At 42.0% G+C, this 25,334-nt stretch overlaps 1 long non-coding RNA gene and 1 other non-coding gene across 2 annotated transcripts in view; both read left to right on the top strand.

Annotated features, from left to right (window-relative positions):
• The window catches only part of LOC129672830 (uncharacterized), a 65,207-nt gene that overhangs the window by 6,467 nt on the left and 33,406 nt on the right, over positions 1-25,334 (top strand). The gene's annotated exons all lie outside the window — the stretch shown is intronic.
• LOC129672908 (small nucleolar RNA SNORA48) lies at positions 12,618-12,759 on the top strand. The gene has a single exon (XR_008719587.1). It is a non-coding gene; the product is annotated as a small nucleolar RNA SNORA48 (small nucleolar RNA).

Below are 25,334 nucleotides of genomic sequence, written 5' to 3'. Positions count from 1 at the left end.
CTCTAGATATTTGCCTGTCGATTTTTCTTTGCCTTTCTCATGTAACTCAACTCCACAGAAAAAGAAAGCACAACTGTGGTTAAGAGTCAGAGCAAGGCAACATATACACATATACACTGAGCATTTTTCTTTAAATCGCAGTGTCCTTGGGAGTTCAAGGCTCTGACATATTGGCCCAAATTACACATTTTGATACCTTGTCCCTTCTTTTTATGTCTAGTTTGATATTGATGCAAAAAGGACCACCTAGGAAAAACTTTTTTTCCTGTCTCATGTAACTTTTTTATAGACAAGCAAAAATGCTAATTTATTTAAGCAAAACGTTTTTAATGTAATGCTAGCAAATTTCGAATGAGAAGTTGCATGGTTGTGCTGCCCACTTCTGGTCCCAGAAGCAGATTTATCTGTGCTCATGAGGAAACCATGAGGACCTTTGCTAGAAAGCAATTTAAAATTTGCCCCAAATTAGATACAAATGCCTTTCTTTGGTGCTCATCTTGTTAGCGCATAAGAAAAATAACCTTTCATAAGGTTCTATAATGTCTCAAATATTTTAGGTCAATAAAGTCTCAGAGGGCAGGCTTGGTAGATGACACCTATAAACCCTATCCCTGGAAGGCAGAGACAGGAGGATTACTGAGAGTTTGAGGCCAACCTGGGCTACAGGGTGAGACTTTGTCTCAAACCAAACAAACAAAAATCATAACTTTAGTAGCTGCTCATGGTGGTCCACAGCTGTAGTCCCAGCAGTTGAGAAATGGAAGAAGGAAGATCAGATGTTCAAAGCAGATTCAGATATAGCAAGCTCATGTATTCATGAAATACATGAGACCAGGCAACAGAACAACACCCACAAAGAAAAAAAAAAAAAAAAAAAAAACAGAAAAGGCACAGAGAGAGAATATTGCCTGCGTTAAGATCTCTTAAAGTAATTCTTGAAAATGAACAGATTGGTATGACCAAATCGGGTAAGCTCTTTGCTGCTGAATACCTGGATTTAATAAATCTTAAAACATTCAAGTGTGTAAAAGGCATAAAGGAAGGAAGTAAATGTGTGAATTTGAACTCTTATCTAATTAAAGTTGGCTTGATAGGAATCATGCAAAGTATCTGTGGCATTCCTGGGAGGAAATGAGAGCATTAACAATGTAGACTGCTAGCAGTATGTCACATACTACTTGTTTGGTTAACCAACTAAAGGGCTTGGTACCAAGTACAAGACAATGCATAACAACGTTCTTCAAACTGGGGTATGTTATACGTTAATGGACCCAGAATGAATAGCTTTAAGTTTTTTCTCACCATGACATATTGATTGTCACCCTGACAGGCTCTTCAATGATCCTGGAGACTAATTGCTGTACATGTATGTTAGGGACTTTCTAGATTAGGTTAACCAAAATGGGAAGACCACCCCAACCCTAAGTGATAAAAAGGAGAAAGTGAGCTGAGCACCAGAGTTCATCTCTCTCTGATCTTTGACTCCGGGTGCAATATGGCCAGTTGCCACAATCCTCGCGCCTTGAAGGAGCTCACCTTCAAACTGTGAGATAATGTAAACCTTTCCGGAAGTTGTGTCTTAGGTAAGATTACCATTGCCCTGATAAAACACCAAGACCAAAACCCAAGCTGTGGAGGAAAGGGTCTTTTTGACTTACACTTCCGTATCACTGCTCATCATCGAAAGAAGTCAGCACAGGACCTGATGCAGGGCAGGAACCTGGAGGCAGGAGCTGATGCAGAGGCTGTGTGGAGGGGTGCTGCTTACCGACCTGCTCTTCATGGTTTGCTTAGCCTGCTCTCTCTTTTTATTATTGTTTATTTATTTATTCGCTTTACATCCTGATAGGACTCCCCTCCTTCCTCTTCCCCTGGTCCTACCCTTCCTCTCTTTTTCCCCTTCACCCTTCCCCTATTTCTCAAAAAAAGAGGAACCTCCTACATACCCACCCCAGCTCATCAAGTCACATCAGGACTGAGCACATTCTCTTCCCCTATGGCCTGGCAAGGCAGGCCTGCCAGGGGGAAGTGACTGGAAAGCAGGCAACAGAGTCCATGTCAGAGACAGCCACCATTTCCCTTACTAGCAAACCCACGTAAAGCCTTAGCTGCCCATCAGCTACATCAGCATAGAGGACCTAGGTCCAGTCTATGCATGGTCCTTGCTTGGTGCTTCAGTCTCTACAAGCCCCTCTGGGCACTAGTTAGTTGGCTCTGTTGGTCTTCTTGTGGAATTTCTGTCACCTCCAGGTCCTTCTACCCTTCCACCCACTTTTCCATAAGACTCCCTACACTTCACCAGTGAGTCACAGCGTCTGTTTCAATCCACTGTTGGGTAAAGCCTCTCAGAGGACAGCTATGCTGTGCTATGCTGTGCTATGCTATGCTATGCTATGCTATGCTCCTGTCTGTGAGCATAGCAGAATATCGTTATAGAACTCAGGACCCACCAGCCCAGGTATGGCACCACCCACAATGAGCTGTCCCTCACCCATCAATCATTAATTAAGAAAATGCCCTTCAGGCTTGCCTACAATTCAATCTTATGGAGTCATTTTCTTAATTGAGGTCCCCTCCTCTCAGGTGACTTTAGCTTGTGTCAAGTTGACATAAAACTATGCAGCACAAGTTGCTTTTGTTAGGCATTTTATTACAACAGTGATTTAACCAGGCTATGGCTGTTTCATTGGTAGTTCTCCCACATTACCCAAGAAAACCAAACCTTTACCCTTTGACTCTGATCATCACACATTTTTAATTATATATAAATCTCTCATCAAACCAAAGGGACAAATTAAAATATAAAATATCGGCAGAGGAGATGATCAGTATGAAATATTAAAGGTCTGAGTACATTATGCTGCTCAAGTGACAATGTAAACAATGACTTTTTCACCAGAAGCTTTCATCTAATGTATAATAAGAATATTCAGCTGTGGAAAACAGGCTTTCAAGTTCATTTTGTCTAAGATCTCTATTTTCCCTACACACTTGTCATTCTCGGTGGAGAGAATGAACTTTATGAGTGCACTGTTTTACCTGCATTGTGGTCTCTGTTTCAGTGGCATGCTTTCAAAGAGAAAGAGATGAAAATGCACATGAACACCACCCTCAAGTCTTTCCAAAGAGATTGCTCTATGACAAAATCCATCCTTGGATATATGTTCATATACAAGTTTCCTGATCACTGTCACTCATCGGTTATGTGTTCTTTTCATTCTTGCATTTCACTTCACTGCACTATAAGAGCCCACCAAGCATTGCTCATGATAATTCCCTGTCGTAATCCCTTGAAATGGCTAAGGGCATGGTGTCCGGACTTCTCTGTTGTTATGCCACAACAAAACAAAATGCACCTACATAGCTATGAGTATCTAACAAAATACACTCAAGATGAAATCTAGGATATAATATCCTAAAATTTAGAAACCATCCTTATTTAATTAGGATTAATTTCTTCCTGTCAGATGTTGATATTTTAACACTGTCAAATGTATAATTATAAACTTAATAAGTTTCAAGCATTAGATGAAATTACCAAGCAATCCATATGTAACGATTCTCAAGTGTCTGTCCGTAAAGCCATCTGCCATGTCTTTTCAAGGCCTCATAAGTCAAGCTTCAATATTGACACTGACATTAAATGGGTCTTTGTTCATGGATGTAGGGGGATAATTCTTGAGATTTTTCAGCTCATAAGTAGGTTCAGATCAGATTTTGTCCAACTTTAGTGTCACAATTGAGATGCTTCTGTGAGAAAGATGATGGACATAATGAACTGCCACTTGCTTTGTCTTAAAATCTCTTTCCCTTTGAGTGTTTATTCATTCTCTCGATCTGCATGTGTGTGTATGCACACACGTGTTCAGTTGTGTGTGTGAATGAGGCCGTGGACTTGCTACAGAGTACACTTCACTTTCCACATTATGTAAGACAAGGTCTCTTATTTATTTGTACCTCACACATCAGCCACGCTGTCCAGCACACAAACATCTAGGGGATCTTCTTCTCTCTGCCTCCCATGCTGGTATGGCAGAGACATGATATAAAATCCAGAGTTAGGTAGGTTCTGGGCATTCAAACTCAAGTCCTCACAGTTGCACAGCAACTCACCAACCCCTCTTTTAGCCCCTTTGTTGCTGTCTTGGCTGCTGTTGTTAAGGCAGGGTCTCTCTAAGCAGCCTTGGCTGGCTTGGAACTCACTGTGTAGACCAGGCTGGGCTTGTATTTCTGCTAATCTCCTGTCTCTACTTCCAAATGCTATAATTGCAGACATGTTTCACAATGCCCAACATTTTTTCCTTTAGTTTTGAACACACACATTTACAGTTATTTTCATTTCCCATTACCCTTTGTTATTCCTTTTCCTATTCCCTCCTCTGCTTTTTCTTCCCATAGTCATCCAGTGGCTACACCATCTATACACCATTAGAGAATATGACAGCCTCTCCTGCAGACCTCCTCAAAAAATAAAATAAATTAAAAAAAGATGGATCCTCATGGGTACTTCTTCCATCCATAGTGGAAAGCCGAAGGCCCAACTTGTGCAGGCATTCATAGGTGCTGTTGACATGCAATGTCTTATCCAGATGGGAGCATTTCATGTCATTCTTCTCCATCCTTGGGTCTTAAATTCTTTCCAACTTGTTTTCTGTGACATTCTCTGGGTCTTGATGGGTGGGGTGGAAAAAGAGTCCTTTTTAAGGCTGAACACTTGTTAGTCATTTATTCTTAGCACTTTGACCAGATCTGAGTTTCTGTATTAACTGTTACCCTCTGAGAAAAAGAGCTTTTCTTCCACCCCAGGCTGGCAGCTGAACTAGTATTCTATGGCTATAAACACAAATACTTAAAGGCAGTTTGGCAATATGTTCACTTAGGGAAGCAAGAGTTACGTGTTCCTCTCTTGGGCACTTTTCCTCCTTAACCACGGGGTTTTGAACAGGCTTAAAGCATCAGGTATACATTTCCTCTCATGCCATGAGCCTCAAATCTAACCACAGAGGGGTTTATTATCCCTGATATGCTAATGGCCACTGCCGCACCTGTGGGTATCTGTCTGGTGGGCTGGGATTGTAGCACATAGTCTACAGCTGAGTGAGACACTGAAGAGTTTTCTCACCCACGAGCATACGTGTCTATCAACTGATGAGCCCACATTGGAAATGTGTTTCATAAAACAGTGAAATTCTATTTAGCGGATAAAGAATGAAACCATGAAATTTTCAGGAAGGTGCACAGCCCTCCAGGCAGTATGAATGCTAGCCAGCTCAGTTCCATTCTTGACTGTCATATGTCCTGTGGCTAAAATGTGTGGTGTCTCTAGCAAGAGTCTTTCCGTCTAGTTCTGGTGACTAAACAAGAGCAATAGCAAAAAAACCCTCTATATTTTGGGGCCTTCTGAGAACTTTCTAGCCAACAGATCTTAGGGAGATATCTGCCCTGGCACTGAGTTCCTCTTTAAAAGCTTGTGATTCGGACATGTGATACTCTTCATCCATGAATGGTACCTCCCTTCCAGTTTTTTTTTTATTATTATTATTGTTATTTAAACATAATTTTTATAGTTATATATTTTGGTTTCTGTATGACTTTTAAAATACATATTAATTTTTTGTTAACCATTTTTCCTCCCCCCTCTTCCACATTTTCCCACCTCAGTCCTAAGACTTCATTATTAGGACCCCTGCTATTTTCATACCCTCTCTGTTTTCGTATCTCCACTTCACAAGGATCCCTTATTGATGCCTGGCCTCTACAGACCCTTACTTAAGTTTAAATATAGAAATCTAAAAATTCAAAGCTAGCTAAGATATGCATATGAGAGAGAACATATGGTGTTTGTCTTTTTGGGCCTGGGTTGCCTCATTCAGTATACTATTTACCAGTGCCATCTATTTTCATGAAAATCTCATAGTCTCACTATTTAACAATGGAATAGAATTCTACTATATGTATGAATCACATTTTCAATATTCATTCATCAGTTTGCAGACAAGATCTTGGCTAATTCCGTTTCCTACCTCAATTGTATCTAGAGCTTCAATGCTCATGGACGCACAGGTATCACTGTTGTCCTGAAAACATAGACATACAGGTAACATTACATGGATTGGGCAGGTTACATCTATGTATTTAGTAATATATGAATGTACTTATGTAACAGCAATTAAAGAAACCATGAATTTGAAAGGGAGCAAGGAAGGATGTGTATTGGAAGGTTTAAAGAGAGGAAAGGGGAAGGAGGAAATGATATAATTATATTATAATCTCAAAAGATTGAGAAAAACTGAAAGCTAAAAATAGGAGTTCCATATGCCCCAGCTGTACCATTTTTAGACATTTACCCAAAGGACTCTACAACAGAGAGATCCTCCTGCTCAAAACAACCTGTGACCCTTAAATGTGGGAGTTGACTGTGGATCTTAGGTCATTTTTGGTTTAGCTTTGGCAGGTCATAGGTATTTAAAAATTAATCCTTTATTTCGGGTTTTTATTATTAAGGATATAGCTTTTTAAAGTATGATCCTCTGGATTTCATCCACGCCATTCGCAATGTCTCCCTTTTTGTCTACAATCTTATTAATTTGGGGTTGAAGGGATACGCAGTGTGCCGAGTGCATGTAGGTGCCTGAAGAGATTAGAAGAGGGTATGAGGTCCCCTGAAACATGACAAACAGGTAGCGGTGAGCTGTCTGATGTCTGTGCTGGGAGACGAACCTGAGTCCATGGGAAATGAACCTGGCTTCTCCGGAAGAGCCACAAGTGCTCTTAAATTATGAACCATCCATCCCTCCAGCCTTCTAAGAGACATGCAAGCTGGTGAAGAAAAGTCTGTGTGAAGACGGAGGCAGATGCAGCTATGAGCCACAGTGTCACCGTCACCACACAGCCTTTCAAAGATAGACCATGTAAGACGCAGAATCTCTCCTTGTGTGTGTACAAAAACTCTGTACCAAGGGCCTCTGCTCTGAGAAAAATCCACCACCAGGTATGCTGTTATAGTCGTCACAGAAAACTGATGCAGAAACTGAAGACAATCTAATATGTTATGCCTACATTATTTCTAAAGTTCAGCTAACCACTATCAAAATGCTTTAAATATTTATATTACTATAAATAAATCAGATACAATTATTAATAACTTTTAAGATAATTAATTCTGAAAAATAGCCTAATTGAATGGTTTTATGGGTTGATAAATATAAGAAAAATAATCTTAACTTTATAATATTTTGATGGCTATTACATCCCACTATAGATGTTTGACCGGATGTCCGTAGTACGAATAGTCTAATATGCTGCTTTCTGTGGTCATTCATACATACATACATACACATATATACACACATAGTTATACAGATATATCTGCTCTGTGTCAGCCATGTCCAACATTGTAGCCATTAGCTAAGTGTGAACAGTGAGCACCTGAAATATGATTTACGTGACTGCAGGATTGAATTTTAAGTTGCAGTTCATTTCAATTAATTTAAATTCAGCTCCAGAATGCATCAGGTCCTGGGTTGAGTGCCTAGCACTGTGGGAAGAAAAAAAAAGATGAATATAATGAAACATGACTGGTGGCTACTGTATTGAATATTTCAGCCTTAACTATTTTTTTTCCAAGTTAGGTAACATATAACCTTTACATCCATAGAATTGAAGAGAACACAATCTCCCATAGGTGGGGTAGACTGAGTCTGTCATGGTGACCACATAGCACCATGTAGGAGAAAACACATGACATTTCTCCATGGAGTTACTAAATCCAGGGAGTTGTAGGGATGGGATTATTTGTAAACATGAACAGAACATAAGGAAACCATAATGACGGTGGACACCCTGGGGTAGTAGCAGGAAGTTATTATCTGTGATCATCAAGTAACACAGAGGGAGAGTTTCCAGAACATTCCCGGAAGTGGTATGTGTGGAAATTCACCTCTCTTTGAAGTGGCTCTTTTGTGAGCTACTATGGACACTCCGGTTTGTGACTAGTCAGCCTCTGTTATCACATGACCTTTTCTATGTGGGCCTGCATGACTCTGTGTGTCTTGTAGAAGCACTGCTTATTGAGTTCGGCTCTCTTCAATTCAAGATTACTAACTTGGCTATGTCTGTATGACCTCTCTAACAATAACCGTCTTCTCCCTTTGGTCCTTACTAGAAGCTGAAAGCCAAGCACACACATGTGTCCACCGAGGACAGTGATGTCCATCTAGAAAAATGGGATCCCATTCACAGAAAACGAAAATAAAATCATTTTAATTACACAAGTGCTTTTAGTATCCAATTCAACTGGAATTCAAACCACTGAGTGGCAGGGCTAAACTCAACACTGTTTACTTATTGATGTGAACAAGATCTCCATCTGAGCCTGATTAGTTTCAGCAGAAGTGATTCATCTAAAGGAAGACACTCTAAGCGAGAAGAGGGACACCCCGTTCATCCATTCATTTCACATGTGTTTTCCCCAAATGTGCCTAGAACTTGTAAGGACTCGTTCTTAAAGCTCACCACTGCTTTAAGCCTCATACTGCGTATTCAAAGGGAATATTCACAGGGAAGTGAACATGTGGTAATATAAATTTTAATCATAATGATAATTTTTATGATAATATCTGTAGAAGGTGAAGGGACATCTAGCTTTAAGAAAGATAATATGAAATGCTGAATTTTGTGAGCTTTATAAACATTTTCGGCGTCATTTATTTGTTATTTGTGGTGTGTGTGTGTGTGTGTGTGTGTGTGTGTGTTTGTGCATGTATGTGTGTGTATATACGCACGCACACATGTGCTTGCATGAGTTTATATACATCATGTGCGTGTAGATGTCAGAGGCCAGAAGAAGTTGGCTCCCCTAAAGCTGGAGCTGCAGATGGTTGTTGGCTGCCTGCTATGGGTGCTGGGAACTGAATCTGGGTCTTTGAGAAGAGCAGCAAGCTCTCCACAAGAGCTTTACCACCAAGTCATAGTCCCAGCCCCTTTCCGAACTTTTAAAAATGTATTCTTATAAAAAGATGGAATCAAATCACTGTAACTCGTGAACTGTCAGTGGAAAGGATAGATCCAAGTATCTGTCTCTCCACAGACAAAAAGCAGTTAAGAAACTGAAAAAAAAAAAAAAAAGCAGAGAAAACAATTTTTTTAGAAATCTGAATTTTAAGCTAGAGCTTAAAATAATCTGGGGAACATTTAATCACCAAAGAACAGCTGAACCTTCATGTGTGCCCTAGCAAGCCTACCCTGTGTGTGTGTGCACCCAAAGGACTGAAAACAGACTCATAGAAAATTTTGGCATAGATATTTGCTGCAGTTATTAATAATGAAAAAGTGAAAATTACCCAAATGTCCATCAACCGATGATCAGTTAAAATTTGGCACATTTTTTACAATGGAATGTTATTCAGCTATACAAAAGGAATGTGCATTCCCATGATATGGATAAACCTTGACAACACTATGCCAAAAGAAGTAAAATAATCGCGAAACATCTATTGTATCATTTACTTCCACAGACTATCCAAAACAGGCAAACCCATAAAGAAAGAAAGAAAATGAACAGTTCCCTGATAATGAAAGATGGAGAATAACTGTGCATAGATATGGCTTCCTCCAGGATGAGGCAAATGCTTTAAGGATAGACAGAGGTAATGATTGAATAGTTTCATGAATGCACAAACTCCACCCAACTCTCCACTTAAAAGTAGTTTTAAACCGTAAATTTTATGCTGTGTAGATTTTGTCCCCATAAAAAAATCTATGGCCTAGGATAATAATATGAAGCATTTTCATCTGCAGACTTAATATTTTCAACATTCTAGGTTACCACCTTTGTAATGTTGAAGATGTTAGAATGAGAGACGTTCAGTGTTACTTTTAAGATGTGTGGCAAGGTAGGTTGAGTTAAGTGAGACAACCACCGTTTGACTGTTTTTCATGGAAAAAAATGCTGTAGTGCCATAAGGATGGATTTTATGGCTTCACAACTTCAGGTGACTCTTCTTTGTAGATTTTAGATTTCCTAGGAGGTCTAAGAACAACAACAACAACAACAAAAATATGAAGGCCACTGACACCAAGGATCATAGAAAGAAGGTGAATTTAGCCTTGTAGAGTTGGAGGAGAGGAGTTAGACTTTGAGTGGACTGACATCTGGAGGCAGAGACTCTTGGGAAGCACGGTGCCAGAGCCTGGACAGCACAGGTTTGAATGCTGTGCTTGCCAACTACATACGTTAGCTGCTGTGCCTCAGTGTCCAGTCATGAGCAGTGTGAAGGTGACGTTAGATTGAGGATTCAACGACCTGGCATATGGAAAGAGTTTAGAGTAACCATGTCAACACTTGCTGATCAGTCAACATTTCTAAAATAACAACATTTGACACCAATCCGCATTGGCACGAACGGTGGGTGGGCAGTCATTTCTCATGTGCACCCGTTAGATTAAACAGACTTGCTTTCGGCTACAGGCTGGGTCCAGGTCTCCTCCAAATCTTTCATCTACTTTGAAATAGTTGCTAACCAGGGCACATGCCTTGTGTGGCAAAATAGCAAAACATGAGATGTTAATCATTAAAGAAAAGCCACTTCACTGTCCTCATTTCGTTTGTTTTATGTGTCTCTCTGAATTTTATTCTATTCATTAGAATTTAAGTAGAGATTACACTATAATCCACTTAAGAACTTCTTGATTGTCAGAAAAATATATACCTCAGTGAAGAATACTAGAATTATATCAGCAGCAATGAGAATCCTAAGCAATGAGGACATATATACACACAAGGATAGAGACAGAGACAGAGAGATAGAGACTGAGAATTTCTTTAGATCTTGATTTCATCTTGACTCTGAGTTTCTCTGTTAGCCTTCTGACCAGCCAGCTGTGCATGCTGTCTGGGAAATGTTTGTTGCATCTACTGAAGATAACTAACTTGGAACTGCTCTTTCTGGCTGAGTGAATCGCTGTGCTTCTGAGCAGGTGACACACATCCGAGGGAACTCGGTCTCTGCCCTGCATGTCTTACAGTCCAGAGCCACCAAAGCTGTAGTCTCATTTTTTTTTCTGTTTTCTGGTGAGAAAACTATGAAAAATCATCCTTATGGAGAGATAAACAAAAGACTGGTGAATTACACCTCTGCAGGCAACCTAGATTCGTAAACATTAAAGACCATTCATGAGCTTTTCTGCCAGGAACAGACCATTCAGCTTGCAAGACTATTAACTATTAACAAGACAAGTAACTATTTTTTTAATTCATTTTTATTCATGTGTGTGGCTACGTGTCTGTGTGAACACATGTGTGCAGTAACCTCAGAGGGTCAGAAGAGGTCACTGGATTCCCTGAAAATGGAGTTGCAGACAGTTAGGAACCACTTGATGTAGGTGCTGGGAACTGAACCTGGGTCCTCTTGCAAGAGCAGTGAGTGCTCCGAACCACTGAGCCATCTCTCCAGTTCAAGCTTCTGGGATTTTATATATATATATATATATATATATATATATATAACAAAGTGAATAAAATTAGCAGTCTGTAAACACCTTACGTTTTAATCAACAGTGTTTGAACTCATCTCATGAAAGCAAGTGTTCACCATGAAAAGTAGGGAAGGTGGAGTGTTCCAGTCGGCCGCAAAAATCCTTCCTCCCCAGTGTGCACCGTGTGCCTTTCAAACACTGGTGGGATGGGATTATGCTTGTTTCTAGAAAGACAGTGCTGATTGACTCTGACTGGATATGAGTCACAGTTGAGCTGCTGACAGCTGTTCTTGTTAATTGTGGTTTAAACGTTTTATATGATGGCTATATTTCCTTAGGCTGGGTGAGCAACAAAGCCTAGCCCTGGAGCTGGAAGAGCCACTGTTCTCAGGGAGCACTAGCAACTGACGTTTGTGTGAAACGACAGTGCCCTCTGACCTTATGTTGGACATCCCAGTGTTAAGGCTTGTGCATGTGAGCACAGTTGCCATTTATCATGGCGCCTCCTTAGAACCTCTACGACAAGAGAAAAACATCAAAGGCAGACCAGATGGTTTCTAAGTGGAGAAAACAAAACAAAACAGTGGTTAAAGTGTGTGTTTTTCCATTGATAAAGAAATAGTTATTTGGAAGAAAAATACTCCTGAATGTTTACAGAGAGACTTGGTGCCTTTTCTTCTCCCTGATGTCTTGCTGCATGTATACACCACTGCGAAATGGACCATCACAGTTAACAAGGTGGTGATTCAACTACTTTTTTAAAAGTACATGTCTACAAGGTTACAAAATAGATAATTTTTTTTGCTTACTGTCTTCTTACATCATGGCTTCAGCAATACAGTGTTAATACCTTGTTTTCATCACACTTACATTGTCTTTAGCACTATCAGCCATCTAGAGAGGAGTCAAGGTAGAAGGCAGCATGCACTTAGAACACATACAAGCACTATACCAACTTATACAAGGGACTTGAGTGCCTGTTAATAAGAGGAAGGTCTTGCCCTCACAGACACCAAGGGACAACTGCATTACTTTTATAAATCTGAAAATTTTCTGAAAACCACATCAGCCCTCTCCTTCCCCTCAATTCTTGAAATATACTATAAAAAATATACTGCAAAAAAAAAAAAAAAACATTTTACTCCCTGTCAACGGATAAAGAGACACCTTGTTGGTTGTGGTGTTCTTATACCAGTCAAAGGCAAAGCAGGTGATAGTATTTCGTTCATTCTAGCTTGATGCCTGTCTTGGTGGCTAATGTTGTTTTATGCCTAGGACACATCAAAATCAAAATCAAATTAAATCTAATACAGGGCAGTGCAGCACAGGAGAAGAAAGACATACAGAAACCTGCAGACCACAAACCTGTACTCTGGTAGATAGGCACAAGTGGCCTTAGACACCCACTTACTGGAGGAGGTCACCCAAGCTACCACCTGCCATGCAGCCAGCCTGAATCAGGAGCCACCACATGTGTAGGTATGTGGTGGTCAGATGGAAGAGAAAGAGAAGTGGAGCAGCTTGAGTATTATGAAGAGAGATGGAATTGGAGACTAGAGCAAGCAAGAAATAGCCTGTTGTGAGTGGCCAGCCCTGCCACCTGGGGCCGTGATGCGGTCCCAGCCTGAGCTGCCACTGAGGGCCATGTCTAGGTCTGTGCCTAGGCATTGGCATGGGGCAGTGTGTGCATGTCCTTGGTTCGTATTACCATTAGAAACAGTGGAGACGTCCCTGGTCAGGCAGCCACCAGGGACCACGAGGATGTCCAGGGGGCTGTGGAGAATTGGCTCCACCCCTCACTGGCTGAGATGCTCTGGAGAGCTAGCCCTGCCCCTCACCAGCTGCAGCTCTCAGGAGAGTGGTCCCTGCACTTCACCTGGACAGCACAGCAGAGCTGTCCCTGGCGGTGAGAACACGTGTGAACTGGCCCAAGGGTGAAAGCACTGAAGCGCTAACCCTCCCACTCATCTGCCATGAGGTAACATGGCTGTGGGGGAAAAGAAGATGCCCTCCCCCACATTACCCCTCAACACCTCTCACAGCAAGGAGAGCTAGTCCTGGGATCATGAAACTGGGATGAGCTGGCCCCATCCCTCACCAGCTGCAGCACTCGGAAGAGCAGGCCCTGGACTGCATGAGTGAGGAAGAGCTGGATCAGCCCCTCTCAAAATGCAGGACATGAGAGTGGGCCCTGTGCCTTGACTGTGCAGCACAGTGGAGATGTCTCTGAAGGCATGGGCGTGAGTGAGCCAGCCCTGAGGGCAGAAGAGCAGAAGAGCTGGCCCTGCCTCCTGCTGGTGGCAGCATTTGGTGGCCCAGCTGAAGCAGTACTGGAGAGCTTACCCTGGTAGTGTGGATAGAGAGAGCCAGAGTGCTGACCAACCCAGCTACCACCCAGCCCCGGATCCTGGGCCCTGAGTTGGCCCATTCCAAAAATCTATAACATATGCAAACAGTTGGGATGCATGAAAGGGCCAGCCCTGCTCATCCAAAGCTGCAGAATCTCCATGGCACAGGGCAACAACAGGATATCCTCGAGGAGGACTGGTGAGGATCCAATATTGATGATGTCACAGAAGCTAGAGATCTCTCACTAGACCAACGACTCTACTACAATAAACATTTGCAAGTGAAAATGTGTAGACAGAGGGTTACACTGTGGGACACACTGTGACGTGCTATAGCTTCCACGGTGAGATGTTTTCTACGCTTCGTTGTTTGTTGTTGTTGCTGCTGCTGTTGCTGCTGCTGTTGTGTGTGTGTGTTGTGTGTGTGTGTTATTTTGGGAAGGAGGTTGCAAGAGTCAAAGGTGGATGTGAGGGGACGAGGAGATGCACAGGACTGGGGTGCATAATATAAAACTCACAAAGAATCAATGAAAAGTCTTTTAAAAGAAATAACATTTATACGCCAATATGCTGGTAAATAGGAACCTTGGCATCACACAAAGGAACACATGGATAAAGTGGAATTTAGAATGATAAAGAAACAAAGGAGTGGGCAAGCTTTAGGTCAAGACAGTCAACACATTTACTGCCTGTGTGCCTTAGTTTAGATAATGGATGGTGGCAACTTTCCTCTTTACATCCTTTACTGATTAACAAACAAACATGAAAACGCCTGAAGAAGCAAGCAAGCTGGGCTCTGGGCTCAGTTTCGACCCTGCCAGCAAGATGGAACTTGTTCCTGAGATGCTTGGACCCAGGAAACTGTCTCTTAACAAGAGTGGGATCCATCCTCTTCTCTCCCTTAACCTAGCATCCTGGCACCACTCCCTGAGGCCCACAGGTTCTGCCTCGGCTACTATAGGGCTCAATGTCTCTGAAAACTCCTCAGCCCTCCTCTCAACGGCCCTGTGTTCATCGTCTCACACACAAGGACATTCAGACCAGCGGGTCTCAACCTTCTTGATGCAGCAACGCTTTTATATGGTTCCTCATGTTGTGGTGACCCCCCAACCATAAAATTATTTCATTGCTACTTCATAACTGTAATTTTGCTACTGTTACAAGTCATAATGTAAATATCTGACACACAGGGTAGCTCATATGCTACTACGAAGGTGCTGCGCCCCACACGTTGAGAACCACTGATTTAGGCCTTTTGCTGGAGTCACCCCTAAGCCAGATGTATTCCATAGGCTTCTCTGGCATCACACAGACCCTGGGGGGGGGGGGAATAAAAATTGTTCAGTTTTTCTGAAGCGCAAAGAGTGAGCTTGACAAAGCTGTCTTGTTACTTCTCTCCTGCCGTGGTGTCCCATGGTGAACATTGTCAGCTCAGCAACATATATAAAGTAATAAAATTTTAAAAAGGACAATTGTTAGTGAGCAGAGTGGAGGCAAGAGGCAGGCTTCCTGACATTAAGCTATTAACCCTAAGAATGATGGCTAGGCTAGTCCCTGCTTAGAGACCTCTTGTGTCTTGAGGGCCCTTTACGGTGGTCTCCTGCTAAAACTTCCACTCCCTCCCCCACTGCCTCTGCCTCTTCTGTTCCTCCCCACACCCCTTCTGCTCCATCCACTCCTCTTCCTCCTTCTCTTTATTCTCAAACCCTCTCATCAAAGAACAACATATTTGAAACAGCTGTTCTGCTGGCAGTGGGTAGAGCCAGGAGCCTGCCTCCTGTCCCCTGCTTGCTACATTCCTGCTCTATGCCTCAGAAATCTGAACAGACCAGTTTGGAGGGCCAAGTGGGTGGTGTGTTCAAGTGCACGTGTGGGCATGCATCCCTGTGTAGAGGTGGGACAGAGAAAAGGTAATTTTATGGTTTATTTAAAGAAAAGTGGAACATGCTCCAAACTCCTCCCCGCTTTCTTTCTAAACCTCTGACTTTATGTCCTGGCTCCCTAGAACTAGGGTTGAATTGTAAGCCAACAAACACTTGTAGTGCTTGCCAAGATGCTTTCCTGCTGAGAACTTCACAGCAGCCCCTGCCCCAAGAAAGCAGTAACTGACTGATCTGCTGTCCGTCGTTCTCCTGAGAGAGACTGCAAATTTGCAGATGTTCGTCTGATTGCTTGTCTGAACGTCAACACAAATACTTTTACTTCTTGTTTGCTTCTTGGAGGAGGCTTGCTATGAATGCATTCTCATCCAAACTCCACACAGCTACACCTGAATGGCCTTCGTGTAAATGCACCTGGGGGCATTCGCCTTCTGCAGCTTCCCTTGGAAGCAGGCCCTTTCTGCATTAAACCTGGGAGCGCATCCTTTCTGCAGCTGCTCCTAGAAGCATGCATGCCCTTTCCGAGACAGCCAGCATTTGTAACATCAACAAACGGAGCAGTTTGGTAAAAGGGGAAAAGCGGTAGACATCAGAGACCACCAAATGACAAAAGCTACGTAAACAGTTGTGGGTGGCTCGGAGGTCTGTGAATTATCCGAAACCCATCACTAAGGAAGGAAGCTGAGACCGTTCTGAAGTGAGCACATGCTTACTGTTATCTCAGAGGCTTCTCACAATGTGGCCTCCTCGATTACTGTGATTCATAAAAGAAGGGCTTTATAGGAAGTACCCTTTAATTGTAAGCCAACAACTACAGGTAACATCCAGCCAAATTTAAAGAAAAAAAAAATCTGTTTTAAATATGGAAGAAAAAAAAAAAAAAAAAAAAAAAACCTGACCTTGAGGGCCATACCAAAACGAGGCACCACACAGAGAAAAAAATCTATGTACTGTAATTTCTGGTTAACAACTGCAATTTCTGAGGGTGACTTTTGAGCTCATTGTGTCTACTTTAAAAACAAGTCCAACACAAGCGGCTTTGTTGTGCTTGGCTTTGTTGTGGGGGACATGGAGGAGACAGGCAGAAGCATGTTGCTCTCGGTTAAGAAAGCTTTGAACTGGCGCTGGAGGGGGTTGGGTACTTTCCTTCCATGTCAGACATGGGCTGGGCCAGCTGCTGCCCCTACAGGGAGATTACTGAATATCCTTCAAGGCTCTTTCCAACTAATCATGTTTTGAGTATATGAATATAAGTTCATTTGGAGGTCAGGGAGGGTAGAAACAAAAAAATGAGGAGTTTTAGCAGAGGCTTTTGGAATTGAGGAAGTTAGAAGGGTTGTTGCTTCAGAAGGAAGGGCTGCCAGGCTTTGGACTTGCAGGAAGTACAGAACATCATTCCAGATGGAAATATATATGCCACGAGTGTAGAAGAGGATGGGTAAGTGCAAGTAAATGAGGGGAACGGTGTTGACGGAAGAATGAGGAGTAGAATAGAAAAGGCCTCTGGGTGGTAGAAATTGAGCTACCTTGTTGGAGACAAAGGAGTTGAGCGCAAAACCTGGTGGAGACTCGTGCATTAGCTGATAAACCTGACAGTTGCCTAAGGACATGAACTTCGGAGCAACTGAGACGCACAGGGCAGTGGGAGAGCTGCGCCCTGGGTGCTAGTTTCTTCCTGCGGAGGCACCGGGCTTCCCTAACTCAACACAAGGGAGTGGCCGCAGATCTGCGGATCCAGGGCAGGGCAGCCTTCCTGTTTGAGGTGTGTCTCTTGTCTGTATGGAGATGAAAGGGCCGCACAGAAAAATCTGAGGACACACTCTCCAGGCCAGAACAAGGGAGTCTGGGGACTTCCAACTTGCCTCACAGCTTAGGGGTCACTGTAAAAACACAGGGGAAACCCTCTGTTGCTAAACTAGTTAACGTGGCTGCAAGACCTTTAGTGAGAAGTGAAAAGACTGGGAGCCAGCCAGGCGCAGAGCTGTTTCCAAAGGGGTGAAACTCGCCACCTATTTTGTGATCCCACCATTATAATTACAGAGTAGCATAAATTCTGTAATTATACTTCCCCAGGCCACTGTGATTGGGTGGCCTGGGGAAGGTACAGTGTGGGGTGATGCTGATCCCCCTGGACTGTAAAGGACTGGACCCTTATGCCACAGACTCCAGGTAAATTGATCCCTGGGGATGGAACTGCACAATGGAGCAGGCAAGAAGGATCAGTGTTCGCTGGAAGCTACAGTCATTCTAGGTAGTTTTTCCTTTTTTACGTTTCAGTATTACTGGATTAGAACTGCATAAATTTGTGTTTTCATTCCATTTCTTAAATATATGGTGTCCAAACAGAATTAAAAAAAAAAAAAAGCCAAAAAATGAATTCTGAAAGCTGAGACTAGAATTTGGACCACAAGGCATCGGACCCATTGTAACCCTCAGAGGCTCCTGTGTGATGCCCAGTCATGTCTCCACCACGTTTCTGTTAGGTTCCGGGTAGAAGCCGAGAAAACTCACTTTAGAGACAGAAGCTTAAAATGCAAGCTTCATTATCTGCCCTCGCAGGGAAGTGGCCAGTTTGGGACCTGAACCTTGTCCCCAAAGGGAGATTGTACAACATTTTAAAAGGATGGGAACAGGAGCTGGGTGGGCTGTTGCATTGACCAATCATGTTTTGACACAAGGGATTGAGCCAGGACGTTTATCTGGTGACTGGACCTTATTCAGGTCATCTGGCTTCAGGACCCTCAGCTTTTTGCAGTCATGTCCTGTCTTGGACTTTGGCCTGGAATTTAGAGTGATACAGGGGGTGGGGGTGGGGGTGGGGGAGTAGGCCAGCTGCACTTAGTTAATTAAGTCAAGACAGGCAACCAAATTATGACTTGCATGCCTTAGCTTAGATAAAGGGTAATGGCAACTTCCGTCTTTGCATCCTTTACTGGTTAACACCTGAAGAAGCAGGATAGGAGTTCTGTTCCTGGGCCTGGGAATATGAACTAAGTTTTGACCCTGCTAGCAAGATGGAACTTGTTCCTGAGATAGCTGGACCCAGGAAACTGCCTCCGAACAGTCTCCTGTGTAGATGCCATTACTCTGGAAAGCTTCCTGTCTTATAGTTGACCTAGTCATGCTTCTCTACCTCTCTTCCAAAATGTTGCTCCAGGAAACCACAGTGGGAGGAGGCAGGCCAGAACACATAGCCTGTCATGGGCACAGGCTGAGCAGGGTTAAGGAGGAATCTTTGGGCGGGACAATTTTATAATTACTTATAACACACACACAGAGTTTTTCTTTGCTCTTTTCTCCTTTTTTCTTTTCATTCAGTACTTTCTCCAACTATTTCAAGACACAAAACAATCTATACCCAAAAGACCTTGTTCTCAGCCACTGCTGGGTCACACTGAATTCAGAGTGTCAAGCCCACCTGAGGGACAACAGGTCAGAGTCATTGCTTACATCTTGACAGACTCCACAGAGCAGACTGAGGAAAACTCCTGGGCCCAGGGCCCCAGAAGATGAGGGCCTGACCTCACCTGCAGCTTAAAAATAATAAATCCACCGATAGGGAACGTCTTCTTTCCCTCGTATCTGACCCTAGCCTATCAGTTCTCATCAGGACTGGCTGCATTGTCTCTGTGGCCTGGCAAGGCTGCTTCCCCCAAGAGAAGGTGATCAGAGGCTAGGGGAAGGGTATAGGGGAAGAAAAAGGAGGGACAATGGGATTGGAGGAGTCCAGGGAGGGAGCCATAGCTGGGATACAAATTGAATAAATTGTAATAAATGATAATAAAAAAATTAAAAATAAATAAAAAATTTAAAAAGAATAAATCAAGTGTAGGCCACCCTGAAGGCCAAAGGCTGAAAGTCTTATTTCCATGGCAGAAGAGAGACTGCCCCATCCTCTGAAAATGGAGAGCAATAAAAACTTATTCTGGGATCATCAAATAATAAGACTCCAAGGCATAGGGTGACTGAGGAGCAACTGTCCCAAGAGCTACAACAGCTCCCATTGAAAGTCCTGGAACAGTTCCTTTGAAAGTTCTGCCAGGTGGCTTTGCGCTGTTCGTGAGAGTTAGCGCTAGGTCACCCTGTTCCCTTAAGCAAACACGTTGGCAGAGGCAATAACTTCTTCCTGGATATTTGCCACTTCAATTCTTATCTCACCTTCAGTCTTCTCTGATCGACCATTTTTACAGTTATTTCAATAATTTCTATAAATGTTACCCATCTTAAGATTAAAAAAAAAAAAAAACAAACTCTTTAGAAAAAAGCAGACTGGTTTCAGCATTCGTTTTATGCCTTTGTGATCAATGGTATTGGGCTTTATTTACAAAGAAAATATTTCCACACACTTTTGTTTGACCAAATTATAGGATAGAAAAAATGAAAGGGTTTGAATTGATAAGACTGATCATTACTTGTGAAGGGAAAACATTTCAGACGTGTTCGTAACTACCCCGTCCCATCCCTGTGATCTTTACTTTCAAAGTCTTCTTGATTCAAATGTTTTGCTTTTCATGCAATTATCTCCAAACTGGGAAATGAAATAAATAAACAGCATTATTTCAAAATAATGTGTTTTTACCTAGTGTAGTGCTCTTACTTATTATGTAGAACTATAATTTGAAATACTTCATATCCTGTCTATGTTTTCAAAGGTCACTATTATATTTTATATTGTTGTTAGCATTGATTATACTACTATGTTAGTAATCTGCTTCACATATTTAATTAAATGGTTTATATGTGTATATATATATTTCACTTATACACGGAGGCATTTTTGATATGAAGTGGGTAATTTTGTAAGTGGAAAAATACCCAACCTAACACATAAAATGGTATGTTCTTCACTGCACAGACATTTGAAAACCAGAATTTCTGCCTCAAAATGTTTCCAAGCTACGGAAAATTAGATGCTTTTTAAATGTTCGGAATAAGTTTGAGCCATGTGTGGTGGCTCATGCCTTTTACTCTAGCACTTGAAAGACAGGCGATTGGTACAAGCTCAAAGGTCGCCTGGACTGTGAATTCCAGCCCAACCTGAACTACAGAGTGAGGCTCTGTCTCAAGAACAAAGCCAAGCAAACAAGCCAACAACAGCAACAACAAAAAATCAAAACAAAACACACACACACAAAGAACAAGTTAGTTTTCTTATTTACACTAATTTTTGTTTGGTTTGATGTTTTCACCAGTCTGTTTTCCTAATGATGACTTCATTTTTGCTGAAGCTACAAAAATGGAAGTTTATCACATGAATAAATATAAGAAGAATAAAAAAAAGAACACTGGAGAAAGTGTGTCTAAAAATAGGGAGGGAGAGAATCTATGTTATGTAGCCTATAAAAAGTTTACAGAAATCATTTAATGACACAGAAAAGGTCTACTACCTTACATGAAAAAAAAATCATTCCATATGGCTTATAAAGAATAATAAAAAATTATGTAGAGTATGAATAAATAATATGTGTAATTTTTTATGAAAAATATTGAAAAGGTATTTATGCCAGATTAATGGTGGTTCTCTTTTACATCTGTTAGACAAGTTTCAAAGTTCATAAATCATTAATTCTTAGATATGAAATACCTTTGAGATCACTTGACTCAGATGCTCATTAATTCACCAGATAACGTATTCCATTTATAGAATGATGCAAATATTTGGGAGTGCTTTCTTAAACGGAACTTACCTGCCTCTTCTGGTTTTGACTAGTTTTCAGGCTACTTCTGGGAGACAGGAGCAATTCCTCATTTTTTTTCTACAGCCGGACTTGAGCAAACTCAACCCAAAATCTTTTTAAAAAAAATTATCACCGTACTGAACATGTACAGACCTTTCCCACGGCTTCTGAAGCACTGCAGCGTGACGCCATTCACAAAGCACGGCATTTACACTGCGCTAGCTGTTATAAGTAATCTGGAGATGACAACATACATAGCAGCATGTGCGTAAGTTATGTGTAAATACTGTCATGCTATGTAACAGATATGAGCAAACAGATGTTGCTTCCATTACTTAAAGAAAATGCCTAGCTTTTCCTAAATCTTTTTCTCACCGTGACCCCAAGCCTCTTCAGTCTCTTGCCTCCTTCCATGGCCCTGCCATACTTCCTTGGGGTCCTGCAGGACCTGAGCCATTTGGGGGTAGCATTTCAGATATCCTGCATATCAGATATTTACATTCTGATGCATAAGAGTAACAGAATTATAGTTATGAAGTAGCAAGGAAAATAATTTTATGGTTGGGGGTCATCACAACGTGAGAAATTGTATTAAAGGTCACAGCATTAGGAGGGTTGAGAACTGAGTCATGCAGTACAGACCATGTTCAGATTGGCCCAAATCCCAGGTAACCATTTGCTCCTTCAGTCTCTATACAGTGGCGGTGGAGCCTGAAATAAAGTAAAATTCCCCTAGAAACTTCACACAGGAACCGCTGCTTAGAACAGCCTGCCCGCATCTGAGTTTCTTCTATTAATTCTTAGATTTCAGCCCAAGCTGAATCTGGGATTCAGCATCTGGCCTTTATATTAATTCTTACAAAGTCCTATGACATTATTGCACCTCATATTCCAGTCTGTTAAGTTCATTTTGAACAACTCTATTCAGCAATGTATTGCTTCTTCTGCTTTTTCTTTCTCATACCGATTAATAAGGCTTCTCTGCACTCACTCATCTCAGAAAACCATTTAAAGGTCAAGCATTAGAAATCTGTCTTTTGTCCCCAATGTCCCAAACCTATCTTTTTGCAGAAGACTTTATCTCAATGAGTTTCACTGGATTTCCCCACTTATTCCCAATCTCTGTGGGGTGAACATGAAAGTGCTTATGGGGGGAGACAGGAGGGAGGGAACTCAAGAAATCCTTATGCTTGAGTTCTAGCATTATGAAGTTCAGCATACGAAGAAGGCCTAGGAGAGAAGACAAACAGAAACAGAGAGGTTGCTCCCAAAAGAAAGGAGGCCAGAGAAAAGGATAATGCCTCTGCCATCAGTCATTGGTGCCACAGAGCTGACAAGCTGGAAGAGCAAGGCAGCAAGCTGGTTGTCAACTTAGGACCCCTGTAAATGTCCACCCGTTTCCTTGGGATGTGATATGGAAAAGTCCAGGATGAGAGAAGCAAGCTCCGGGGGAAAGAAAGCAGCTAGGTGTTTTGGAGACCAGACCTGTTGCTATTACAGAGTGTTCTTCCTGGCCCTCAGGGGAGACCAGACCTGTTGCTATTACAGAGTGTTCTTCCTGGCCCTCAGGCTCCACAACCATGACCTTTTAAAGCAGTATAACTGGTAACAGCAGCATGGCCCTCGCTTCAACAGTCTTGACGTGCTGAGTGGATGCACTGCTCAAGAGTGTTTACAGTAAAAAAAAAAAAAAAAAAAAAAAAAAAGAGTGTTTACAGTGTATTACACTTTGCAAATTAAACCATGGCGCGTAGAACTGATCATTCTAGAGCTTCTTGCCTGCTCAACGTTTCCTTCATTTATCACAAACCGAGCCTCCTTTGCCCGCATTCCTCAGACACCACTTTACCCATTCCACATGCTCTGAGTTTCTACAAGCTCCATGCTATTCTGGGAACTTCACTGCAGCCTAAGATGATGGCACAGTTCCTCTAGATTTCCATTCTGGAACCGGGTTCTATGCCACTCATTTAAAATACAGCTGGAATCATGCTTCCTGGAGATAGCCTGTGAATTTGGGCTTGGAATGCGGTGTCAGAACTTGGCAGTAAAGATGGTTTGTTACCACAAATGGTTCTGGGTGTCAGTGCCTCCCTGCAATGGCCACCCCAGGCCCTGTGCCTTTGAGCTCATCTCTTTCTGTGGCTCTTACTCTGTTTACGTATTCTTTTTCTCAATTTTACGATAGTTCCCTTCTGGTTGCTTGCTTATGCTCACTCTTCTCCATCAAAATTTTAAAAATAAAACAAAACAAATTAAGTGACAATTTTAAAAAATCAAATCTCCAAACTCATTATTCTATGGAGCTATTTCATCTCTCCTGACAATAGCCATTGCCAGCGGAGTCTGCCCTCGTCACTTTTCCCCTGCATTGCATCTCTTCTTCCAAAAAAGTTCTTTCTCTGTGAATCACCACTTCCATCTCTTTGGAACGCTACTCTTTTTATGTGTCATTCGGTTAGTAGGTATTGACCATGTACTTACCGCAACACTTAGAGAGACACTAAGACCACAGACTTTAAAAGCTTTCAGACCATGCTTTCGTGGACAGTACAGGATCATCAAGGAAACGAAAAGGAATACTTTTTAAGAAATTTGTTGGTAGGAAGGCATCTAAGCCATGTGGAATAGCGTGGTGTGATCAGCGAAGCATGCATACACTGGTCTGTTAGGAGGTGTTGGGTGAGAGGACGGGAGGGTCTGAAGGTGCAGCGTTTAAAAAGGTCAGTTAAGGGTTTAGACAGTATGATGTGGGTCGTGGGAAGCCACCGAGAAATGCCGTTGAGTGGCGAGATAAGATTTACATTTTAGGAAGAGCTTTCGGGTGGGGATAGGTAAATAGGTGTCCAGAATGTAGACAACCACAGCAGGCAGCTGCATTGTCCAAATAAACTTAGAAATGTGTCTGAATTACATACGTGGTGGTGAGTACAAAGAAGGCCCAATAAATTCAAATATTTAGGAAATAAAAATCTATAAAAAGGATGGACCAGTAAAAAAAGATGGTGTATGTATGGTATATGTGTATGTATATGTCTATATATGGTGTGTGTGTATGTGGTGTGTATGTATATGTGGTATGTGTATATGTGTTGTGTATGTGTATATATATGGTCTGTATATATGTAGTCTGTGGGGTATGTGTGTGTATGTTCTCCTATGTCGATGCACACAAGTACATCCTCGTGTGTGGCAGCCCAAGATTGATATTGGGAAAATCTTTTCCCAATTTTCTTCCACCTTGTTCATTGAGGTGGTGTCTCTGAATCAAACCCAGAGCACTTGGATATGGCTGGTCTCTGGGGGATCCCCTGTCTCTAAGTCTGGCGTTACAGGAAGACTTCATTTAAGCCACCTGGGCCAAAGGCTAGGACACCTGGCGTTTACATGGATTCTGGATATCCAAACTCTGATCCTCCTGCTTGCCTGGGGAGCACTTAACTGCTGAGCAACCTCCCGATTAATCATTCTTATGCGTTTGTAGAGTCTTGTTCTTCTAGGCATTTCATAGGTTGTTTTAATCTCTGCTTATCCCGTTGTATTGAAGACGAATCAGAAATATTTCTCCACTCCATGTTTGGTGCCCTTAATTGAACTTATTTCTGTCTCTTTTGCCCATTTGCCTCACCCTCTAGTGGAATTCATTCCATTCTTCTGCACAATTGTCATATAACACTTCACTAGTGATTAATAGCATGTGGTATTGGCCTTTTTGAGTCTGGCTTGGTTCAGTTACCATAATGACATCCAGTTCTACCCATGTCTCTGCATGTGACAACACTTTGTTAATTTTTATGGCTGAATAAAATAGGACATGTTTTCATTGCCTTTTTCAGCTTCTGAAGGGCTTCTGGCCTGTGACTAGCCCTGCAGTAAACATGGGAGTGCATTAACCCTTTGGTAAAATCGTTTCTTCTTCTTTGAATTTAAAGGAATGCTGGCTCACATAACAG

The sequence above is a fragment of the Psammomys obesus genome, unplaced genomic scaffold (assembly GCF_907164565.1).
Source record: "Psammomys obesus unplaced genomic scaffold, mPsaObe1.curated_primary_1811, whole genome shotgun sequence".
NCBI lineage: Eukaryota > Metazoa > Chordata > Mammalia > Rodentia > Muridae > Psammomys > Psammomys obesus.
Note: the sequence above shows the minus strand (reverse complement) of the source record. Positions and strands in the feature narration are given on the sequence as shown.